This window comes from Neopsephotus bourkii, unplaced genomic scaffold (assembly GCF_033783945.1).
Source record: "Neopsephotus bourkii isolate Nb327-2 ecotype Australia unplaced genomic scaffold, CSIRO-AGI_Nbou_v1 NB_1433, whole genome shotgun sequence".
In the NCBI taxonomy this organism is placed as follows: Eukaryota; Metazoa; Chordata; class Aves; order Psittaciformes; family Psittacidae; genus Neopsephotus; species Neopsephotus bourkii.
Window position 1 is genome coordinate 5,322,971 of NW_026901910.1, and position 17,247 is coordinate 5,340,217.

A 17,247-nucleotide genomic window follows, 5' to 3' on the forward strand; every position below is an offset into this window, starting at 1 on the left:
AGCATCCTTCATGCTCCAAAGCGAGCCCTGGCTCAATGACAGCTCATTAGAAGCGCTGCAAAAATATACTGGGTGGGACTAAAGAGCCCAGGGAGCAGCAGGGGATTTATTTCACACCTAAGTGCTTGCTTTCAGTGCAGCTCAGGTCAATACAAGTGGCCTTGGGCCTGTGCCAGTGGACTCCAGTGTGAAATCCCCCTCTCCACCAGGCTGAAGCTCTCACGGCCTGCTGCTACAAGAGGTTTCATGTGTGTTTCTATACAGGCTCTGCTCCTAAGACCTGCAAAATGCCCATGTTGGTTAAATTAGAGCACATTGAAGCAGGCAACCATGCCCCTGTGTTTATGGGAAGCATGCTGTCACCCCACAGTGAGCTACCAAACGTCCTCAGCTGACACTAACCAGCAGCAGAAGGACAGGGAGAGGATGGAGAGGAACAGGGCCCAGGAACAACACAAATATCCCTCACCAAGATGGGGAGGCAGAGATGCATCCTGATGCTCAGGGTCTATCTGGGCCCATCACCGGCATTTGTGGCATCCAAGCCCCGTCCCAACCTGATGGACAGGGTTAGATCCTGAGCATCAGGATGCATAGATAGGATGCATAGATCAGAATAGATCCTGAGTATCAGGATGCATAGATAGGATGCATAGGTCAGGGTAGATCCTGAGCATCAGGATGCATAGATAGGATGCATAGATCAGGATAGATCCTGAGTATCAGGATGCATAGATAGGATGCATAGATCAGGGTAGATCCTGAGCATCAGGATGCATAGATAGGATGCATAGATCAGGATAGATCCTGAGTATCAGGATGCATAGATAGGATGCATAGATCAGGCTAGATCCTGAGCATCAGGATGCATAGATAGGATGCATAGATCAGGGTAGATCCTGAGCATCGGGATGCATAGTTAGGATGCATAGATCAGGATAGATCCTGAGCATCAGGATGCAGAGATAGGATGCATAGATCAGGGTAGATCCTGAGTATCAGGATGCATAGACAGGATGCATAGATCAGGATAGATCCTGAGCATCAGGATGCATAGATAGGATGCATAGATCAGGGTAGATCCTGAGCATCAGGATGCATAGATAGGATGCATAGATCAGGGTAGATCCTGAGCATCAGGATGCATAGATAGGATGCATAGATCAGGATAGATCCTGAGCATCAGGATGCATAGATAGGATGCATAGATCAGGATAGATCCTGAGCACCAGGATGCATAGATAGGATGCATAGATCAGGATAGATCCTGAGCATCAGGATGCATAGATCAGGGTAGATCCTGAGTATCAGGATGCATAGATAGGATGCATAGATCAGGATAGATCCTGAGCATCAGGATGCATAGATAGGATGCATAGATCAGGATAGATCCTGAGCATCAGGATGCATAGATAGGATGCATAGATCAGGATAGATCCTGAGCATCAGGATGCATAGATCAGGATAGATCCTGAGCATCAGGATGCATAGATCGGATGCATAGATCAGGGTAGGTCCTGAGCATCAGGATGCATAGATCGGATGCATAGATCAGGGTAGGTCCTGAGCATCAGGATGCATAGATAGGATGCATAGATCAGGGTAGATCCTGAGCATCAGGATGCTTAAGAAACATCTCCCCACCTCCTTCCTGCTCTGTAGAAAAGCAGAGCCCCATCCTCTCAGCTCCATGCAGCTTTGCAGAAGCAAGGCCAGAGGTTATGCTCCCTGGCAATCAGGTTGCAAGACTCAAAGCCCCATAGCAGAGTCCCAAGCTCTGCCTGCCATCAAATGCCTCCTCAGCCATTCCCACCATCATCTCCCCAGTGCACAGCAGTGATGCTATGCAGAGTGTTTCTCCAGTGCTGAACCCTCCCCATCTCCACTCTTTAGGGCAGCATCTTCACCCTGGTGTGTGGCCATCCCCAACACCCTGCCCTGCCTGGCTTTCAGTTAAGCACTGGGAGAGGAAGGGGATTGCACCTCTGGTGTAGAAGAGGCTCTTGGCTTCTCAGGAGGAGCTATCGTTGCACATGCATCATCTCCCACATCCTCTCAGCACGTTCAGAAACAGCTGACTAGTCACTTACCAGAGCCTGGTCCAGATGAACTCCTCCCTTCCTGTCCTCTGCCTTCCAGAAAGCTGGTCTCTCCCTTTGGAGAAGTCTCTCACCTACAGCAAAGGCTCTGGCTTCATCAGTGCTGCTGAGAACAGGAGCCACTACAAGCTCTGTGACTCCTTTTCCCCAGCAGAAGCATCCTGACAGCTCCCTACCTTCCCTTCAGCCCCAGCTCTGCTTCCCAAACCCCTGCTGTCTCCAGGTGGACAACACAAGCCTGTATCTGCCTCAACACCACTCCTGGGCAACTGGCTCCTTCCTCCTCCATTCCTTTATCCTCGGAGGCTTTGCTGCATGCAGAGGACAGATGTCCACAGGACAGATGTCCAGGCTGCTGCCCTGGGGGATGTAAGTGCAGGATGAGGTAAGGCAGGAGGAAGTGGGTGCTCTATGCTGCAGGGAAGGCCAGCTGGGGCTGTTCCCAGGCTCTGGAGTGCCTGGATTGATAAATACCAGAGCTGGACCTGAAGGAAGGCTGGGCATTCACAGCCAAGCTGCTTGGGAAGAAGCCCTGGCCTTTGTTGCACAATCTCCACTCAAGGCACTCGCTGTACTCGGAGGGAAAGGAGGGCTAAAGGAAGCACACCCCCTCAGTGCTACAGAGCCCAAAACACAGCTCAGCACAGGCTCCAGCTTCCCCCAACCGACACACACACACCCCATGGCAGCCACAGCACGACTGCATCCCTCAGAGCTCCCACCAACACAGCAAGGGGAGAGCCACAGCAACGAGAACCTGGAGCCTTCACCCCAAAACAACATTAAACACGAACCCAACTGCTCAAAGGGACGTGAAAGCAGCAAAGGCTTTAGCCTGGAGCTTCATAAGATTCAGCAACACAACCTCATGCTTCCTTAGACACTAACAATTGATAAGGCATTAAAAGAGAACTCCCGTTGGTTCCAACCATCCCCAAAGTTCACCCAGATCCTACCTTAGCACACAAGCAGCAACGCAGATCCAAGCAGGGCTTTCTCTGCTGCATCAAGCTGCCACATGGGAGCTGAGGATGTAGCGGTGTAGGAAAGGCCTGGAAACAGAGGGAAAGGAAAGGCTTGAGTCTTCAGAGAAATCCCAGCCTCCTTGCTGCTCCTCAAGTCTTTCAGCTCTAAGGTCACTGCAAGCTTCCACCACAAAGGGGATCTCAAACATGCCAAGAGAGCTGCTTCTCCCATCCCTTCCCTAAAGAGCTCAGTCTCCACTGAGCCTGGTTTATAAACTCCTCACCCCCTGCAGGACAGCTTCATGGGAGCCACCGGGTTCCTCCTTCCCCTCTGCAGGTGGGGCAGTTTGCTTTGTCAGCTCTCTTCTTCCTTGCTGCCCAACCAGGCAGAGGAACTGCCTCTGGATCCACTTTAAACCCTCTATGGCTGACTGGTACCGGGGCTTGGGAAGTGCTGGGGTTTTCCAATGTATCTGAAAAGCCCATAGGATCCCTGTGCAAGAGATCCTATGTGAGTCGCACCTAAACCACCATGCAACACGTTAGCATCCCAGCCTGGTTTGGGTTGGAAGGGACCTTAAAGCTCACCCAGTTCCAACCCTGCCATGGGACTATATGTAACATCTCCATGGCCTCCTCTGGAGTTATCCCAGCAGCTCCATGTTTCTCTTTGCTATTGCCTTCCCCATGTACCAGCCCTGGTTTCATCCCAAAGCCCAGCTCTATGTCCTTTTCCAGCTTCTCCTCTTCCAGGACACTTGCTGCGTGCCTGCACTACAAGGGAAGAGCCCATTTGCAAAGAGCCCAAAGTGAACCACTTGCAAGCCCTTCCTCTGAAGTGATGCTAAACCATAAATGCCTTGGGAACAAGCTTCACTCTTAGGATTGTTACTGCTCCTTCATGGATCTGGGAAACCTTGTGATAAGCAATAGGCACTGAAGAGCCTGGCATAGGAAAAGGGATGGGGGCAAAGCTTCTCCTTACCAGGTTTCCCACCTGTGCCTATTGCAGCCCATCCCCTGCGATGGCTCTGGTCCACACAGAGCTCTGCCATGAAGCAGCCTGCTCTGGAGGGCTGCTGGAGGTCGGGGGGCTGTTGTGGAGCCCCACACAGCTGTTAATCACAGGATCTCTCTGGCTCCCAGCAGCTGTGTGCTGTTTATCTTAGGCTGGATATCTCCTGGCCGAGCCTGGGGAGAGCAGGCTGTGCAGCCAAGGCAAACACAAAGGGGAGACCGCAGTTTGCACACAAGGGTGTGCACGTGTGTGCTCTGTGTGTGTGTGTGCACGTACGTGTGCGGGTGGGTGTACATGCAGGCTCTGTTCATAGCCCACTGCTGGGGCTGGAAGGGCTTTGGGTTGAAATCAGTGTGGGATGTGGTGGATGTGTTGGCACATACAGAAGGGAAGTGTAACTGCAGCCCTAGAGCGTGAGCAGCAGGTCCAGGGGGGGATTCTACCCCTCTGCTGTGCTCTGTGAGACCCCCCCTGCAGACCTGGTCCAGCTCTGGGGCAGCAGCACAAGAGGGACCTGGAGCTGTTGGAGTGAGGCCAGAGGAGGCCATGGAGATGCTGCGAGGGCTGGAGCAGCTCTGCTCTGGAGCCAGGCTGAGAGAGCTGGGCTGGGGCAGCCTGGAGAAGAGAAGGCTCCTGAAGGGGAGACCTTAGAGCAGCTCCAGTGCCTGAAGGGGAAACCTGGAGAGGGGCTTGGGACAAGGGATGTAGGGACAGGGCAAGGGGAATGGCTTGAACCTGCCAGAGGGGAGACTGAGCTGAGCTCTTAGGCAGAAGCTCTTCACTGTGAGGGTGCTGAGGCCCAGAGAAGTCTGTGGCTGCCCCATCCCTGGCAGTGCTCAAGGCCAGGTTGGACACAGGGGCTTGGAGCAAGCTGCTCCAGTGGAAGGGGTCCCTGTCCATGGAACTGGATGAGCTTTAAGGTCCCTTCAACCCAAACCATTCTAGGATGCTATGAAATATTATTACCCCTTCATACCAAGACAGACCAGAATACACAATGACCACAGCTGATGCTTTCCAAAGAGCACAAGGACATTCCCAGTTTGACCTCCCCAGTCAGAAAGTGGGAGCTGAGGCAGGACTCCTGCCTGGAAATCCATCCCAGGCAGCAGCAGTTTAGGATGATGCTGTCCCATGAGCGCAGAGCCGAAGCCGTTCTGACAGAGGGAAGGGGTGAGGAGTGGGAAGTTGCACACAACGCGACTGGAAAAACAAAGTCGAGGGCTCAGTTAATAATGTGTGGTCTGAGAAAACAAACACCGCTCCCCATCAAGACCCCAGCTCAAATAAACCCGTGCTCTTGTCATTAAACCCCACCAGCTGCAGCTCTGGTTTCTAGTGTCAAATTTAAAGGGACCATAGAGCAGAGAACACCATCCTTTGGAGCACTTGAAAATGCAGATGTGGCTGAAAGACACCGGGAGCTGGACTCATCCCTACTTAAACCCAGAGAGCTGCAAGTGCTTCAGCTTCCATAAGGTGAAGGGGATGGCTTCTTGCCTTCAAAACCATGAAGGCCCTGAGAATGTGGGTATGTGGAAAAAGGGCTGTTTGTGCCCAAAGGGATCCATGCCCTGTGGAGCTCTTTCTGCTCCCTCCTTGCCATGGGTAAACCCCAGACCTGAGAAACCAGGCCTAGAACTAAAACCCCTTGAGCTTCAAGGGAGTGGAGGGCTCCATGCTCTGCTCTGCTTGCCCTTTCGTGCCTGACTGCAGCTCATCAAGGCCCTAAGGCTAAGAATGAAACAACTGAGGCTGAGGGCTCCCTCTGACAGCTTAACTGCTGGTTGGGATTAGGGACTGGCCCACACAGCTTTCCATTAGAGCACTGTGCAGCACAATGGTGTGGAGACACTGTGCTTCATGGCCAGGAAAAGGGCATCAAGGCCCCAGACCTTCAGGGAAAAGGTGAGCACGAAGGCTTGGTGCAAACAGAATCATTGACCCATTGAATGGCTTGGGTTGGAGAGGACCTTAAAGATCATCTGGTTCCAACCTCTGTGCCCCTATGGATTCATAGCTGGCCATCAGTGTGTGTTCTGAGTGCAGAGTGAAGTTTCATTTACATGGAGTTTGCCTTCTGGGTACATCCATGCTCAGTTTCATTTCATTCTAATGGCACATCCATCACTTTAAACCCCTTTGCAGCATCCCTGATTACTCCCCAGGCTGCAGGCAGCATCTTGAGCCTCTGCTTCTTTCTCTCCACACAGTCTGTGTTCCCCTAGATGAGCCTGAGCATCTTTCCTTACTCCACAGTAAGGCTATGAATCACTTACCAGCCTTCTCCAAGCACTAGCCAAGACCCCCTGCTGCACTTGGGCTGATGCTGGGTAGCTGAGGTGTCTCTATTGCTTCCCTTCTTTTGCTTCCTGAAACATTAAACAGATTTTCTCACATAGCAATAGGAGTTTTCCTCCTCTTGGGCAAAGGCTGCTCTTCTCTTTTCTAGGAGAACTTGTGATTGGGAATGGCAGAGGAAAAGGAAGTGAAGTGGTTCTCGTGCCAGGATCCCTCCTGGCATCCCTCCCATGTCTAGTTTTCCTTCCATTAGAAAGATGGAGTAAAGGGGAGCAGAATCAGCTCTCTGATCCCTTGCAGCGGTACACAAAGGGGTAGTCCCATGCAGGCACCAGTGGTGGGGAAGGAGAATAGCCTCAGAAGTGTTTATGAGCAGTCATAACCTTCATCAAATAACACTCAAGGATATGTAAAGAAATCTGTTCCACCGCAGCCTCCCAAGCCAAATAAAGGACTAAATGGGACTTCTATCAAGCCATGCATGTTGGGTTCTAAAGGAAAATATCCCCTTTTCTTGGGGAAGAGCCAAAGCTCCAGAGGAGCCGCCCTAGATCAAACCAGTGGCCACATCATGCCAAGCATTCAGCCTCCTGCTGTATCCAGCTCCGGGGCAGGGAAAAAAGGGGATGCCCTGGGATGAACCTGGCTACCATGTCTGTGTATGGTGGAAGAAGATGCTCCCCCAAGCATCAGAGATCTCCATGTACCCGTTTCACTTTGTAGGAGCTTCATTGCCTCCCTCTCCCCTGCTTTAGCTTCTAGATGATGTAGAATTACATGGGAAAAGGCAAAACCCAGAAGAGAAACAGACCCAGTGTAACAGAGGTGCGTGTAAATAATCACTGCCCTAATCCCCTTTGACAATGAAAGATATCCGACCCCAAAGTGTTCCCGTCTGCAACTCAACCTGCAACTACAGCACAAGGAAGTGGTGTCAAAAGGGGACTTGGGTTCCCAGAAAAGCCTTTGTAGGGCCCCCAAGGCAAGAAACCAGAGCAAACTTCCAGACATAACATGTGAGAAGTGCAGGCCTCACAAAGGGATGTGTTAACCTCCACTGGAGACACAGCAGGAAGGAATGCAGAGGGAAGGAAGACTTGGAGCCCAGATGCAGTACCTGCCATGCTTCCCAGCTCAGATCCAGCAGGATGGGGTATGTTATCCCATGGGGGCTAAGGTCACTTGAAAGCAGCCTGGACAAAGCCCTGGAGAAGACTGGTCTGTTCTCCTCCATCCTTGTGCAGCTTGATGGCTGATGGAAGAACATTGCTTGGTGCAGGAAGAGTTGATCCTAGGCAGAGAGAGGGGATTAAAGAACATGATTGTGGTTTCAATTCTCTTCCCTGTGTCACTTCTATCCCTGAGGATACACGGTGTGGGAGGTCCATAGAACTGCATGGGCAGGACTGAAATCCTCCTGCAGGCAGTACAGGTCACCTGGGGAACAGGGAACCTCCAATGGAGCAGGTACTCACATCCATGTGAGGACATCTGAGACTGATGCCTCCTTTGCAGTCAATGAAGATACTTAAGAAGGAAGAGAATCATACAATGGTTTAAGCTGGAGGGGACTTCAAAGATCATCAAGTGGTGGTCACCGGGACACCTTCCACTAGACCAGGCTGCTCAATAGAAGAACCCCTAAGAGAGCACCAGCAATGTCCCACAGTGCAGCAGAAAGAGCCCCACTGGTCTGTAACACTTGCATGCTGCACCCTCTGCCTGCGCAGAAAGCAGCAGCATCCCAATGGAAGGGAAATACTAAGAGGAAAGTGGGAAAAGGAGCAGCAGAGCTGCACTTCACAGCTTCTCCTCCTGCCATGAGTGGTGTTGGCTGCGTTTTGTCTTTCTTTCTCCAGGGCCTCCACACACAAGCCTCCATTGGTATTGAATTCCCGCTGCGTGCCACAGGATCCCTTCTCTTCTCCACTGGGGAGTTTCTCTTTGCTGCTTGGGAATGTTCCAAGGAGACAGTTTCCCATCGGAAAATGCCGATACCCTGAAACCAAATCCCTTGGTGGGAACGTACCCACTGCATGGGAAAAGGTTCTTCAAACCCAGACTGGAACCTCCTGCTCCACATCCAACATCCCCATCACCAAGGGAAGGGGCACCTTCCACTAGAGCAGGTTGGTCCAAGCCTCTGTGTCCAATCTCACCTTGAGCACTGCCAGGGATGGGGCAGCCACAGCTTCTCCGGGTGTTCCAGTGCCTCAGCACTCATTTCTTCCTGAGCCTTGCTGTGTAATCCTGAAACAGAGCTGGAAAAGGGCTTCAATGTGGGAGAAGCTCCCACCTGGGACCTGGGACCTGTCCCACACTTAGCTTATAGGTTGTGGTGGCCCGGTGGGATTCCCAAGTGTCCCATCAGCAGGGATGGCTGAGACAACAGCACCACCTTGTGCCTTAGCTTGGCCTGGGGAAAAGGGGAAGAGACAACCCTAAGGCTCCCTCTCGTGGCTTCTGCAGCTCGGAGCTCGCACCGACCAGGGTGAGATTGCTCTGCACATCCCTTCATGTGCGGGGTTAAGGGAAGGCAAACCTGAGCTTGCAGCTCCTCAAAGCGAAGCGTTGCGGAGCAGCAGGACATGGCACCTTCATGCCAAATCCATCCCCAACAACCTGGGTCCTCATGTGCAGACAGAGATTCATGCTGTTGATGGACAAGTGGATTTGATGGCTCAGACCTGTTGCTGCGGAGCATGGAGCGGTATTTCAGGTCTACCAGGATGGACAGGATGGCTCTTCCCAACCCAAACCAACCTGGGATTCTTTGATTCACTAAATCCACTTCCAAAAAGCCATCTCGAGGGTCCTTCAAGAGCTGTTCAAAGCCAAAGGAAGGGTCTCCATCCGTGACCTGTTGCAAAACTTAGAGGCAGGAGAAGTTAAATACCACCTTGTTGGGCAGTTGAGGGTTGCTCACTGCAAACATGCTGATGGTGGCCCCAAGGCTTTCACCACCTGCAGTTTCAAAGCTGGCCCCACATTCAGCACAGAGCTGGGGGGGATTTGCTTACATGAAGCTGTCCCTGTTCTTTCCCAAGTGATTTCTTCCCCTATTTCAACCACTTCTGACTTCCACATCGTGGGGAAATTGGGGCCGGAACGATGCAGAGGGCTCCCAGACTGCACAGCTCCTCAGTGCTGCCTTATCTGCCAGTGCTGGGGCAGCACTCCAGGTCAAACAGAGCTGCTGCCAAGCTGAAACCATGAACCTTTGCTTAAGGACAATATGAGCTACAGGACCAAGAGGTTTTCAAAGGGAATTGGTAGCTTTAGATAGAGCTTTAGCTCCATCTTTGCAACACAAGAGAAGTAATGCCAGTTTCTCGTGTTAATCTCCTCTCCAGATGTTTCATGGTACCTGAGGTTCATCCCTCACCTCACCCACATCATTTTCCTCTCAAGCCACATGAAAGTGCAGTTTTCAGTCCTATTCCCCTCCATCCCTCTGTGCGATCCCACTTCTTCATTCCTAACCACTGCGCACCCATCTTCACCCCTTCTGCATCCTCTGCCTCCTGCAAACACTTGTTGTTCACCATGGATGAGATAATGTCTCTTCAATGTGCATCCCAGGAGAAACAGGAGAGGTTAGTGTCGTTCTTGGCTTGGAAATGGGCAGCCTGGTGTGGAAAGGAATGCGACCAAGAAGAGCCATCACTGGTGTTGATTTCCAAGCCCTCGGGGTGTGAGGTACTTGAACAGAAGCTGTTCCAACGCAGCTTTAGGGCTTCAGGTGAACCCTGCTGAAAGGGATGGAACAGGTTATTTTTGGTGGTGGAGTGTATTGGGTGAAGAACAGCCCTTTAAAAGCATCACAGCCCATCATGCCTTATTTATACCCCTATTTATTCCTCAGGACAGGAGAGCAAAGCGATGGACAGGCCCTGCATCCTGCTCTTCTATGCCAGTGATGACAGGAGCATTGCCTCAAAGGACAGGTGGGGTTTCAGGTGATCCATAGGGGCTGCTTTGGAGAGGCACATAAATCTGGGAGAAACATGAATGAATCTGAGATAAATAAAGCTCTTGAACCACGCCAGGATGTGTTTGTGATGCAGTGTTGAAAAGGAGCCCATGAACCAGTTTATTACAACTCACCTACATGAACAAAAGCAAGAGCTTAATAGAGCTTGATGGAGTGTAGGGAGCCCCGAGCTGTTCAGTAACAGCACACTGCCTCTTCAGATAGCGATGTAGAGCGTTGTGAAGGCTCTTTACCAGTCAGTCATCACCTCATCTCCACTGCTTTGGCAATCTCCATCCTCTCAATTGTAACAACAGTCATTTCCCTAGGGGAGCATCTTCCTCTCCCAAGGCCGCATCCACAGAGGCACAGGAGGCAAGGTGGGTGAGGAATTAAGCATACTGATGCTTGCAGCATGTGCATGGTGCAGACAAGGGGGGAATCCAAGGGTTTATACTGGCCTACTCACACAATGATGTTAAGATCCTTACCAGCATAAGAACGTGTTCCCATTGCACAAGCTCCTCCAGTAGCCACAACTGACAGCATCAGAGCACATAGAGATCACTGAGTGCTAATGCTCCAGAAGGCCTCAGAGATGAGCAAACTACAGAACATGATGCAGAGAGCCCATCCAGCAGTGGGGTTTGTGCAACGAACAAGCCCTAATTGCTACCAGCCATCAGATGGAAGGCATGGGCTGTCGGCTTGGTTAGCGGCAGAAGGAGCAGAGCATCCTGCATCAACCAGACCCAAAAGGATGAACAAGCAACCTGACAACCTGATCTCAAGTGATAGTTGTTTTGACTGCTCTTTCTCATCATCCTGTATCAAGATAGCTCTGAAGGCACTCAGAAATGGAATCACTACAAGTCTTTGCTATAAAACACTGGTACAGGGTGCACAGAGAAGCTGTGGCTGCCTCAGTGTTCAAGGCCAGGTTGGACACAGGGGCTTGGAGCAAGCTGCTCTAGTGGAAGGTGTCCCTGCCTGTGGCAAGGGGTTAGAGCTGGATGAGGTCCCTTTTGATTCATTCCATGACGACTTCTCTGAGGGGCATGGCTCAGAGCTGCTCTTACGGCATCGTGCACATCACCGCAATCAAGTGAAGCTATTAAACAGCAAGTACTTCCCATGATGCTGACAGCTTTAATCCCTCCGCTGCCTTCCCTTTTCACACACCGCTGGCTGGGGCCTTTCCCCACTGCGAGGGGCTTATTGCCCCCCACCATTTCTCCAGCCTTATTGCTCCTTCCCACTCAGCTGAGAATTCAAAGACGCAATAAAGAGACCTTGAAGCAGAGGGGGAGCGAAAGCAGGTTCCTTGTTTGAGCCTGGGATTCATCTGCTTCTCCCCGTGGAGATAAAGGGGCCCTTTCACCCCAGCAACCAGAAGGCTGAAGCTGGATATGTGCTTACCAGCCCGGCCATGGCTGGGAGCTGCCAACAGTGACATTTCTCCCTCAGATTAGACACCGCGGCACAAAACCGCATTAAGAGTTGCTGGGGAGACTGGTCCTTCATAAGGCTGCACGCTTGGGAGCGAGCTGCTGTAGCTATGAAACCAAGCCCCAGCAGGGCTCCAGCCCCTTTCTGCAGATTAAGGTTAATAAGAGGCTCCCCAGCCCACCGTGCTGCCCCAGCAGAGAGAGACTGGGCACAACTGGGAGCCCAGTGCCTCTCATATCCCCGCCGGCAAGCGCGCTGCGCCTGGCTTTTGTTCCCTGCTCCTGCCCAGTGAGTTTCATTACAGATATCCTCTTATAAGGCACACACAGGGGGCAAGCAGGCCCACACAAAGAGAAAGAAAAGGCTGCCTGCTTGAAACCCAGTAATTACAGAGCTGGGGGCTTCCCTGGTGGAGGATTCGGATGGATTCGACATGGCAACGTTTCACACGTACGGCCCCTCCGGAGGGGAGCTCCCAGCTCCATTGCATTCCCAGCCAGCTGGGCTGGCAGGGGAACTTGTGCCCCAAAATGAGTTCCCAGAAGGGGACAGTTGCACTTTTATTGCTTGCTTGGAAAGCGTTTCAGTGCTGCCCGCAGATGGGGAGGACAAGGGCTGTAAGCTGGCTCACTATTACAGCCACTCAGGATGGGAATTCTATGTGGTCAGCACCTATTTTAGCTGTATTTGGAGATGCTGAGCGAACCCTTCAAGCCAGGCTGTGTTCTCAAGGTGCTTGTAAAGACAAGCACGTTCTCTGTCTGTCCTTTCACAAGGGAGGTACAAACATAACCCACAGATAAATAGATATGAGTGAAGACTGATGCACAACCCCTTGCCATAGGTACTGCATAATATTCTTCAGCTCAAGCTGAAGGGGTCAGCACAGCATCCAAAGCTTTGCAGCAGTGGGATGCTTGCACAGCTCTGGAGCAGGGTATCAACCTGATACCATGGCCAAAATCAGGCAGGAGGACCTGGAGAAGAGGAACCCAAACTGCCTCCTCCCTGCTCAGAAAGCATGTTGGCATCACACACCTCTCCTGTTCCCTAACGCATCCTTGTATGGTGCACACCAACCTGAAAAGGGACCTGTTGGAGGCAATTCTACACCATTTCCCTAGGGAACGCACCTTAGGGTCAGTTTTCCACCTTCTTTGGTGCTTTGCCAACTGTGGGACACGTGCAGCACATTCTGCAGGGGCAGGAGTGATGCTAAGAGCCAGAAGACCCTGTAATAAAGATGTTTCTGCCATCAGCACACTTACTTTCAGCCAGCTACCCTCCTCCTTTGTGCTTTTATGATGTGTACAAGGGAGCAGCGTGTTCATCCCTTCTGCAGTCTCAGGGGGTGATGTACAATCGTTTGATGACCCATAGTAACAAACATGCTGTCAGGGCCCCATAGTACTAAAAGTTATCCCTGAACTCAAAAGCTCACAAACTCAACACCTACCAGGGCACGTGTAGGTGCATGGATCCATTATTCCTGGCCCAAATGCAGAGTGGGACTGGATTTGGGGGTTCAGGTTTATTGTTTGGCCCCTTATAAAGACAGGAGCATTCCCAATACATAGCCCCAAGCCTGGCATTTGGCTTCCAAACACGGCTCTCGCTTTGCTTCTCTCTCTTCATTCCCATCATCTTTCCTTCCTCTCATTGCTCATTTCCATGCTCTTCATCTCCTGCAGCCCAAGCCCTGCTGCTCCCAGGCACTGCCTACATGGGACTGTGCATTACAGCCCCTGCCCATGGAGGGGAAGGTCAGGGAGGGAGGTTTTGTGTGCTGAGAAAGGCAGCAGCAGACAGAGAGAGAACACTCATAAAGACCTGGCTGTGAGTCCCTCTGAGAACCTGTCATCTTGGGGGGGCTCTAATGGCTTTAATCTGCAGTACAAGGGGATTAAAAGCCTCCTTCTCCCAGCACAAAAGAGCAAGGATTGGAGCGGAAGGGGACAATGAAGCCTGCAAAGGGAGGAAGGGACAAAGTTAAAGAGCATCGGGATTTCAAGAGCTTCATCTTCCAGGGGGAATAAATGTGAAGAGGCCTGCATGGAAAAGGGGCTTTGCTTTTGCTTTGCCACACTGAGCACACCCACACTCGAGCCTTCAGCCATCGGGGCAGCTTATGTTTGCCTTGGTTGATGTGCAGAGGAAGAAGGGGAAGCAGAGGGTTAATGAGGCTTAGCCAATGTAACTCTATGGTTTAAGCAGTGGTTTGTGGTCTTTGATCCTCACCGCCCCCCCTCCAGCACATCCTTCAAACCCTCCTTGTCCTCAAGGGCCATGGAAAAGGGAAGGGGCCTGGGAACAGGAAGGAAGTACATGGAATTACAGGATGCTCTCCTCAAGTACCGCTTGAGGAACCTTTTCAAGTGCTCAGCGAGGCTGGGACCTGAAGAGGGTTGAATTGAAAAGGAAAGGAGACTTGAAATACTTGTCCAAAGGGAAAAACAGTGGGAGAGAAAGGCCAATGAGCCACCAATGCAGACAAGCTGTGCTCCAAAAGGGAAATCAGGTATTCAGGTTTGAGCATCGCTTATGCATGACAGGAAATGGGGTTTCTTTAGGCTGGATGCTAACCTCAAATCAAGGCAGGATTGAGCTGCTACATCAGCAGAGAGGTCTGGGCACAGTGTTCTCAAAGACATGAGGACTCTTCCCCCACCTGGAAGTAAGGACATAACTGAGCATGAAGCAATGGCAACCCAGGAGTCCTGAGTTTCCTCCTATTAACGCACTCACCAGCCTAAAGAAGTGGGTCTCTAGCAGTCCACTGTGTTCAATGGGAGGCCGACACTTGCTCTCGAGTCCTGCATTGAGCTCTGGCATCCAGAGGAGGCCATGGAGATGCTGCCAGGGCTGGAGCAGCTCTGCTCTGGAGCCAGGCTGAGAGAGCTGGGCTGGGGCAGCCTGGAGAAGAGAAGGCTCCTGAAGGGGAGACCTTAGAGCAGCTCCAGTGCCTGAAGGGGCTGCAGGAAACCTGGAGAGGGGCTTGGGACAAGGGCCTGTAGGGACAGGGCAAGGGGAATGGCTTGAACCTGCCCGAGGGGAGACTGAGCTGAGCTCTTAGGCAGAAGCTCTTCCCTGTGAGGGTGCTGAGGCGCTGGCACAGGGTGCCCAGAGAAGCTGTGGCTGCCCCATCCCTGGCAGTGTTCAAGGCCAGGTTGGACACAGAGGCTTGGAGCAAGCTGCTCCAGTGGAAGGGGTCCCTGCCCATGGCAGGGGTTGGAACTGGATGAGCTTTAGGGTCCTTCCAATCCAAACCATTCCATGATTCTCCAGTCCTGTGCATTATCCCCCTTCCCAGCTCAGGAGAGATGCTCCCCAACCCCAGGCCCAGTGAAATGCCTGATCCAGGTTCTCTCAAGTATTTTAGCAGCTCAGCAGTGCTGGGGCTGGCTCCTGCTCTGTGCACAACTTGTACCCAGAGGAGGGAGAAAATAAAGACTTTGTAACATAATAAGCAAGTTCCAGACAGGAATTAGGGTATAGAATATCCAGTGGAGACAGGGGGGCTGGAGTGGCATTAAGGTAGGAAGAATATAATTACCTGAACTGGCCTGTGGCCAGCAGAACAGTACGAGTGCAAGAAACCAGATTGGCCAAAACCTGCATTTTCCATTTAAACCCAGAAAGATGGCAAATAGCAGCATCCTGATTCCATTCTTCCACCTTTGGGCTGGAAGGAAAGCTCTCCTGATAGGTTTTCACCCCTAACAGCTATCCCCGTGGCCACAAAGCCAGAGCTCACCCCCAGTTTCCTTTGGGAAGCCCTCCCATCGCATCCCTGGATCTCAAGGCTGCAATCTTGCAGCGCAGAGAACAGAGCATCCCACTCCCCATCACTGAGCAATAAAACCCCACTCAGTCCCAAGTATAGGCAGGAGCAGGTTCCTTCTCCTGAGCATAGCTCCTAAATGGATCTGGTATTCATTAGCCACTGCTCTGCAGAGATAAATGCTTCATCCTCTGGCTGTTGACACTGGAAATGGCCCAGTCTCCCCTGGGGTGGATGTTATAAAGGGGAACTTGGCTTCAACCACGCTCCCCACATCATGTGCTGTACAAACGCTCCCTGCCTTGGAGGTAATGGATTTCATAGGGTGGATGGGATCTTTCCATTGGCAGAACTAATCCACAATAATACATGCCCCAAGTACTCATTGTATCAGGTTTTGCTTCCTCCCCTCTTATTTCTTTTCCTTAGATGTAATATTTCACTTTTCACGTGGAATTGCTCATTTTCAGGCATTCTTCATTTCCTTTTAGCTTCCCAGTTTTCCTCCTCCAGGCTCAATAGCAAGGGGGGCTTCCTACGCAGCACAGCCCAAGGGATGCGGAGATGGGGCTGCACCACCCCGGGTGGCTTCCATTTCCCTGCAGGAGAAAGGCCAAGCATCTCTGCTCTCACACCCACTGGAGACCTTAAATCCACAAGTTTGCTTGTCAGGGAGGAAAAAGAGCAATGCTGATGCTACCAGAGAGGGCAAAAACTGCTCCCATTCCTCACCAAGCTTCTAAGGAACTGGGTCTTTGCCATGGATATACCACTGCATTCCAGGAGCATCCCAGCCCCAATGCCACCCACTCTCCCCCCTCCTTACTCTTCTCTTCCCAAGGGCTTTACAAGCAGTTTAGTAGCTAAAGACCATTTAAAACCCCAACACAGAAACGAGTTTGAAAGGCAGTATTATTGTACACAGAGACATAAGTTACAAGTACCTGGGAGCATCACTTTGCTCCCCATTTCAGAACAAAACAGGCTTTCAAGACAGGGCACTTGCACAGACTGGAAGCATTGCACCACAAATACCTGCTGCAAGGGTTTGAACACAGGAAATACAACAGGGAGTCCGTGCATGGTGGCTCTTTACCCCCAAAACACCAAGCTCTGGCTCAACACAACTCCTATGTAACGTACAGTGGGGTCCTGAAGCTCTATACATTGCAATGAGTGTCGTGGAGATGAGCATCCAACTGAAGTGTTTACTGCTCTATAGCTAACGTAACAGCAGCCTGCAGCCTTTCCTTGGGATCAAACCTTGCCCACTGTCACAGCATCCCAGGGAAGCATTGGCTCTGGAGCTGCACTTCAGCAGAAACCATCCTTTATGTCCACCAAGAGGGTTGAACATTGGATTACGTGCATTACATCAGAGATAAGGGTGCACAGCAAGGATGCTGAGTGGAAGAGAAGTGTAAGCTCATCCTTCCAAACCGACATCCATGGTGTGAAGCCCATCTCTGAATGATGGTTTTTAGCCTCCTGATGATACCCCTGAATCTATGACTGCAGTCATGGAGCTCCAAACACATTAAATCCATAAGGAAACAACAGGCAAGCATCTAGGAAGCCACCAAGCTCAACAGGGCCACAGAGGGGCTCCTTCTCCCACTCCTCAAGAGCTGATGGAGTAAATGGAAGTAGAACAAGAAGGG

At 51.6% G+C, this 17,247-nt stretch overlaps 1 long non-coding RNA gene across 1 annotated transcript in view; it reads right to left on the bottom strand.

The window, feature by feature from the left end:
- Nucleotides 1-3,133, bottom strand: part of LOC133220462 (uncharacterized) — a 53,162-nt gene extending 50,029 nt beyond the window's left edge. The window contains exon 1 of the long non-coding RNA XR_009727737.1: nt 3,056-3,133. This is a non-coding gene — a long non-coding RNA (uncharacterized LOC133220462). The remainder of the gene's footprint in view (nt 1-3,055) is intronic.
- Between the last annotated feature and the right edge of the window lie 14,114 nt (nt 3,134-17,247).